Source organism: Hyla sarda, chromosome 12 (genome assembly GCF_029499605.1).
Source record: "Hyla sarda isolate aHylSar1 chromosome 12, aHylSar1.hap1, whole genome shotgun sequence".
In the NCBI taxonomy this organism is placed as follows: Eukaryota; Metazoa; Chordata; class Amphibia; order Anura; family Hylidae; genus Hyla; species Hyla sarda.
The window spans coordinates 74,378,170-74,385,999 of NC_079200.1; the positions used below are offsets into that span (position 1 = coordinate 74,378,170).

General features: G+C 45.5%; 1 long non-coding RNA gene across 2 annotated transcripts in view; it reads left to right on the top strand.

Moving 5' to 3' along the window:
* The window catches only part of LOC130296813 (uncharacterized), a 74,550-nt gene extending 67,288 nt beyond the window's left edge, over positions 1-7,262 (top strand). For both annotated transcript variants that reach the window (XR_008849299.1, XR_008849300.1), the window contains exon 3: positions 7,027-7,262. This is a non-coding gene — a long non-coding RNA (uncharacterized LOC130296813). The remainder of the gene's footprint in view (positions 1-7,026) is intronic.
* The last annotated feature ends 568 nt before the right edge of the window (positions 7,263-7,830 follow it).

Consider the following 7,830-nt stretch of genomic DNA (forward strand, 5'->3'; position numbering starts at 1 on the left):
CTGAAAGCTGCAAAAAGTCTCACTGAAACATGCATAGAGCCTCACTGAAAGCTGCACAGAGCCTGAGGTCCTCTATTCATCAGAACACTGCAACGATGTGAGGGCGAAAGTTGTCCCTCAGCAGGCTTCAGTGATGTTATGCCTGCTGGGAAACGCCCACTTTCTCCTGCTAGGAGATTGCATTATGTAAGCAAGAAGAAAAAAATTCAGAGCTGTAAAAAGCTCTGAATCTTACATACAGAGCTATTTACAGCTCTGAATTTTTTTTTTAAGGGTGGGAGGGGTGTTAGGAGTAGTTAGGGAACATAGCCTGAGTTAGTTTAGAAAAGTTTATTTGGTGACAGGTACTTTTTAACCCCTCAAGGATCAGGTTTTTTTCAGTTTTTTGCACTTTTGTTTTTTCCTCCTCACCTTTTAAAAATCATAACGCTTTCAGTTTTCCACCTACAGACCCATATGAGGGCTTATTTTATGCACTACCAATTTTACTTTGTAATGACACCAGTGTTTTTACCAAAAAAAATCTAAGGCTAAACAAAATAAAAAATTATTTGTGGGACAATATTGAAAAAAAACGCCATTTTGTAACTTTTGGGGACTTCCGTTTTTACGCAGTGCACGTTTCAGCAAAAAAATAAAATACACCTTATATTTATTCGGTAGGTTCATACAATTAAAATGATACACAAATTATATAGGTTTGATTTGGTTTTACTACTGTTAAAAAATTTAAACTTTTTGCACGGAAATTAGTGGATCTCAGGCATGGAGCAATAGATCGCGGATCAGATGCTGAAGAGGAAGGTAGGAACCCTCCATGTGTCCACTCAGCTGATTGGGACACCGTGGTTTTACCACAGTGATCCTGTTCAGCCCCACTGAGCTACCGGGAAGCATTTTCTTTCATTTTAGACACGACGATCAACTTTGATCGCCGCGTCTAAGGGGTTAATACCAGAAATCACTGTGATCGGTGCAGTTCGGTATTAGCCATGGATCCCAGCCATTGATAGCCGCCGGGACCGACCTGCTAAGATGCAGGATCAGCTCTTGACCCCGCGTCATAGCAGGGGAGCAGGTGCAGGGCATACAGGTAGGCCCTGCATCCTTAAGAGGTTAATAATAATCCCTTTTGTTTCTTGTTGCAATAATTTTGTGTCTTTTGACACACCAGTCTCTGCATTAACTCTTTCGAGTCCCACAAAATGCAACACTTCTGTTAAGGGTTACCCTTATGTGCTTTTACAATGTGGGAAATCAGACGAGGGGCTCCTTTGCCTGTACGAATAGAGTAAAAGTGCTCTCTAATACGTACAAATAGCTGTCTTTTCCCCACGTAGTAGAAACCACATGGACAAAAAATAGCATAAACTACATATTTAGAACATGTAATTAATTGCTTCACAGTATGTTCTATACCACCAATGTTAACCCCTTAAGGACGGAGCCCATTTTCACCTCTAGGACGAAGCCCTTTTTTTGCAAATCTGACCACTGTCACTTTAAACATTAATAACTCTGGAATGCTTTTAGTCATTATTCTGATTCTGAGATTGTTTTTTCGTGACATATTCTACTTGAACATAGTGGTGAATTTTTGTGGAAACTTGCATCCTTTCTTGGTGAAAAATCCCAAAATTTGATGAAAAAATGTTAAATTTTGCATTTTTCTAACTTTGAAGCTCTCTGCTTGTAAGGAAAATGGATATTCCAAATAATTTTTTTGGATTCACATATACAATATGTCCACTTTATGTTTGCATCATAAAATTGACGAGTTTTTACTTTTGGAAGACACCAGAGGGCTTCAAAGTTCAGCAGCAATTTTACAATTTTTCACAAAATTTTCAAAATTTTTCAGGGACCAGTTCAGGTTTGAAGTGGATTTGAAGGGTCTTCATATTAGAAATACCCCATATATTACCCCATTATAAAAACTGCACCCCCCAAAGTATTCAAAATGACATTCAGTAAATGTTTTAACCCTTTAGGTGTTTCACAGGAAAAGCAGCAAAGTGAAGGAGAAAATTCAAAATCTTCATTTTTTACACTCGCATGTTCTTGTAGACCCAATTTTTGAATTTTTACAAGGGGTAAAAGGAGAAAATGTATACTTATATTTGTAGCCCAATTTCTCTTGAGTAAGGGCACACCTCATATGTCTATGTAAAGTGTTCGGCGGGCGCAGTAGAGGGCTCAGAAGTGAAGGAGCGACAAGGGGATTTTAGAGAGTACGTTTCTCTGAAATGGTTTTTGGGGGGCATGTCGCATTTAGGAAGCCCCTATGGTGCCAGAACAGCAAAAAAAAAAAAACACATGGCATACCATTTTGGAAACTAGACCCCTTGAGGAACATAACAAGGAATTAAGTGAGCCTTAATACCCCACAGGTGTTTCACGACTTTTGCATATGTAAAAAAAATATATATATTTTTCACTAAAATGTTGGGTTTCCCCCAAATTTCACATTTTTTAAAGGGTTAATAGCAGAAAAGACCCCTCAAAATTTGTAACCCCATCTCTTCTGAGTATGGAGGTACCCCATAAGTGGACCTGAAGTGCACTGCGGACGAACTACAATGCTCAGAAGAGAAGGAGTCATATTTGGCTTTTTGAGAGCAAATTTTGCTCGGGGGGCATGTTGCATTTAGGAAGCCCCTATGGTGCCAGAACAGCAAAAAAAAAACACATGGCATACCATTTTGGAAACTAGACCCCTTGAGGAACGTAACAAGGGATAAAGTGAGCCTTAATACCTCAAGACTTTTGCATATGTAAAAAATAAAATAATATTTTTCACTAAAATGTTGGGTTTCCCCCAAATTTCACATTTTTGCAAGGGTCAATAGCAGAAAAGACCCTCCAAAATTTGTAACCCCATCTCTTCTGAATATGGAGGTACCCCATAAGGGGACCTGAAGTGCACTGCGGGCGAACTACAATGCTCAGAAGAGAAGGCGTCATATTTGGCTTTTTGAGAGCAAATTTTGCTCGGGGGGCATGTCACATTTAGGAAGCCCCTATGGTGCCAGAACAGCAAAATAACCCCCACATGGCATACCATTTTGGGAACTAGACCCTTCACAGAATGTAATGAGGGGTACAGTGAGCATTTACCCCCCCACTGGTGTCTGACAGATCTTTGGAACAGTGGGCTGTGCAAAATTTTTCATTTTCACGGACCACTGTTCCAAAGATCTGTCAGACACCTGTGGGGTGTAAATTCTCGCTGTACCCCTTATTACATTCCGTGAGGGGTGTAGTTTCCAAAATGGGGTCACGTGGGTGTTTTTTTTTTTGCGTTTGTAAGAACCGCTGTAACAATCAGCCACCCCTGTGCAAATCACCTCAAATGTACATGGCGCACTCTCCCTTCTGGGCCTTGTTGTGCGCCCCCCAGAGCACTTTGCGCCCACATATGGGGTATCCCCGTACTCGGCAGAAATTGCATTACAAATTTTGGGGGGCGTTTTTCCCTTTTACCTCTTGTGAAAATGAAAAGTATAGGGCAACACCAGCATGTTAGTGTAAAAATTATTTTTTTACACTAACATGCTGGTGTAGACCCCAACTGTTCCTTTTCATAAGGGGTAAAAGGTGAAAAAGCCCCCCAAAATTTGTTAGGCAATTTCTCCCGAGTACGGCGATACCCCATATGTGGCCCTAAACTGTTGCCTTGAAATACGACAGGGCTCCAAAGTGAGAGTGCCATGCGCATTTGAGGCCTGAATTAGGGACTTGCATAGGGGTGGACATAGGGGTATTCTATGCCAGTGATTCCCAAACAGGGTGCCTCCAGCTGTTGCTAAACTCCCAGCATGGTTGGAAAGTCAATTGCTGTCCAGAAATGCTGGGAGTTTTTGTTTTGCAACAGCTGGAGGCTCCATCTTAGAAACACTGCCATACAATACGTTTTTCATTTTTATTGGGGAAGGGGGGTGGGGGGGGGGAGGCAGTGTACGTGTGTATATGTAGTGTTTTACTCTTTATTTTATGTTAGTGTAGTGTAGTGTTTTACTCTTTATTTTATGTTAGTGTAGTATAGTGTTTTTAGGTTACATTCACACTGGCGGCGGATTACACTGAGTCTCCCGCTAGGAGTTTGAGCTGCGGCGAAAAATTTCCCGCAGCTCAAATTTGTAGCGGGGAACTCACTGCAATCTGCCACCAGTGTGAATGTAGCCTGTACATTCACACGGGAGGGGGGTCAAAACTACAACTCCCAGCATGCACTGACAGACCATGCATGCTGGGAGTTGTAGCTTTGCAACAGCTGGAGGCGCACTGGCTGGAAAACCTTGAGTTAGGTTCTATGACCTTACTCAGTATTTTCCAACCAGTGTGCCTCCAGCTGTTGCAAAACTACAACTTCCAGCATGTACTGATTGCGGAAGGGCATGCTGGGAGATGTAGTTATGTAATGGCTGGAGGCACGCAAGTACAACTCCCAGCATGCCAAGACAGCCTTATGCTGTTCCTGAATGCTGGGAGTTGTAGTTTTGCAAGATTTAGAGGGGTTCAAGTTGTAAATCACTGTCCAGTGGTCTCAAAACTGTGGCCCTCCAGATGTTGCAAAACTACAACTCGCAGCATGCCCAGACAGCAAACTGCTGTCTGGGCATGCTGAGAGTTGTAGTTTTGCAACATCTGGAGGGCTACAGTTTGAGACCACTTAGTGATCTACAACCTGAACCCCTCTAAATATTGCAAAACTACAAGTCCCAGCATGCCCACACAGCAAACAGCTGTCTGGGCATGCTGGGAGTTGTAGTTTTGCAACATCTGGAGGACCACGGTTTAGAGACCACTGTAAACTGTGGCCCTCCGGATGTTGCTAGGCAACAACTCACCTAGCAGGACCCAGAAGTATTGCTGCCGCCGCCGCCGCATGTGGGGGACGATCACGAACGGGGATCCAGGTAGGGACCTTCGGCGCCGACCTTCCCTGGACGGTTCCCCCGTTTTGCCCGGACACCGACAGGTGGGCAAAGCGGGGGAACCGAACTTTAACCCCCCCTCCCCCGGTCTGCTATCGGTCGGACGCTCGGCCGACCAATAGCAGGGATAGGAGGGGTGGCACCCCTGCCACCAAACTTTATCCCTCTTATTTTCCGGGTCACCGGGTCACCAGTGACCTGTATGACCCGGAATCGTGCAGATCGCAGGTCTGAATTGACCTGCGATTTGCGCGCATCGCGGTCATGGGGGGGTCTCAGGACCCCCCTCGGCGATGTGCCGGGATGCCTGTTGTTAGATAACAGCAGTCATCCCAGTCCGATCACCGCTACCGGTGACGCGGCGCTCCCGGAACCCCGCGACGTACATGTACGTCGCCGCGCGCCAAGTGACACTTCGCGGCACCGTACATGTACGTCGCTCGTCGTGAAGGGGTTAAAGGGGTACACCAGTGGAAAGCTTTTTAGTTTTTTTTTTCAAATAAATGAACTGGTGCCAGAAAGTTAAACAGATTTGTAAATTACTTCTATATAAAAATCTTAATCCTTCCAGTACTTATCAGCTTCTGTACACTACAAAGGAAGTTATATTTCTTTCTGGAGTTCTTTTATGTCTGACCACAGTGCTCCCTGCTTACACCTCTGTCCATGTCAGGAACTGTCCAGTGTACATAGTCACCCATGGTAGAATTTCCTTGGGACAAGTTCAGCAAAGCAGTCTCAGCAGAGGAAACCCCCGGGCAGGTTCCTCGAAAACACTACGAAACTCCTGACAAAAGCTCTGGACGGATGCGGTGGCTGGATCAGCGCGGTCCCAAAGCGGTGTAGCCCAGGCCAGGGCCCTCCCGGAGAGTAGACTGAGGATGAAGGCTACCTTGGCTCTCTCAGACGGGAACTGGTCCGACAGTAGCTCGAGGTGAAGAGAGCACTGTGACAGGAACCCTCGGTATAGTTTAGAATCTCCGTCGTATTTGTCAGGTAGGGACAAACTGATTCTGGACCCAGTGGCAACTGCAGGCGGAGGTGATGCAGCAGCTGCAGACGGAGGAGCAGGCTGTTGCTGAGCAGGCAGGAGCTGTTGCATCATAGCGGTCAACTGGGCCAGCTGCTGACCTTGCTGGGCCACAATGGAGGTGAGGTCCGCTAGACTTGGCAGTGGAACATCAGCGGGATCTTACTGTCACGTACCGGCAGGATAGGTAGAGGATCCTATGGACCAGAGAGGCGATAGCACGGGTTGTACTGGAGGACCGGTTCTAAGCAGTTACTGGTCTTCACAAGAGCCTGCCGCAAAGCAGGATGGACTTGCTGCAGCGATAACTACCAGGTCGTATCCCCCAGTAACAACTCGACCTCACTGGCAGCTGATATAGCGTGGTACACAGGGAGCAGGCAAGAGTGTAGTTGGACGTAGCAGAGGTCAGGGCAGGTAGCAAGGGTTCACAGGCGAGTATACGGTAGCAACGGGTTCGGCAACTGGCAAGGCAACAAACACAGTAGGGAACGCTTTCTCAGAGGCACAAGGCACAAAGATCCGGCAAGGGCAGGAAGGGGCAGGTGCCTTTTATGGGAAGGACACAGTGGGAGGTGAGGAACCAGCACACCAATTACCGGTGTGCTGGCCCTTTAAATTTACTGAAGCCGGCATGTGCTCGCCCTAGAGAGCGGGGCCGCGCGCGCCGGGATACAGGAGAGCAGAGTGCCGCGCGGGGAGCGGGTAAGGAGAACAAGGAAGCGGCGCGTGAGCGGGGACCAGCCACCACGCTAGCTGCGTCTCTGCCACTGTGGGACCCGCGCTACCGGTCAGTGCGTCTGGCCGAGAGATGCCGGGACCCCGTAACGTAGGGCAGAAGCAGCGGGCTCTCCGGTCCGGAGGTGATGACTGGAGCGCTCGCTGTGACAGGGAGGTTTTTTGGATTACCAAATTGAATGCTATGTCCCCGAATGGTATCAATGAAAATTGCAACTTTAATGTATTCTTATGAAAACACCTTATGCTGATCTGATGTATGACTATGAGTAATACCATCTATTGCTTTAGTTGATTATTTTATATGATTTTAATTCATAGATGTGAAATCTCATGGGACTATGGTCCATAAATTGTGGTGGTGGGTTCAGTCACGTTAGGCTTGAGAAAGGGAGAGATCCTGATGTCGCCAATCAAGCTCACCTGTTGGTGAGCCTCAGACACTGTTCTCAGAGTGGAGCAAGGTGCGCAGCTAATATGGACACTCCAACACAGAGCTCCGGCTGGAGAGTAAGAAGTTAAACCAAGGCTACAAAACCGTATCAGCAAACGAGCACTGGGTGAATATTTTTGTGTTCTTGTACACTGTTTCCATGTCAAATGAGTTTTCTGTATGAAGACAAACATGTGAACTAAAAGTATTGAAACTTTGAACACAATTTTGGTTGTACGAGTGCAATTTCTATTGAATGTAGCAATGTGTATGTCAAGGGATTAATCCTGTATGTGCACCCATTAGCACTTTACACAGTATAACCTGCAGTGCAGTCTACAGCTATCCTCTACTTTACAAAGCAGTATTTGCTCCATTGTAGTGCTGGTCGATACCAGACAATCCGCAGTGCACAATCCCAGACATAATCATTCACAGAGAAGACAATTAAAAGAAAAGTTCCCATAGTGATTTTAGACTCCAATCAATACAACATAATAATTCGAAATCTTACATTTCCTCCAAAGTTTAATGAGTTGCCATATCCAACGGCTGTTTTCTCCAAAACATTACTTATAGTTAGTGAAAATTATAATTTGTAACAAATCCCTAAACATAATTTTAAGGAAAAGCTGTTGTGTGTATACATGAGGAGCAGCACTATTTCTGACTACTGTATATCTTGCATATGG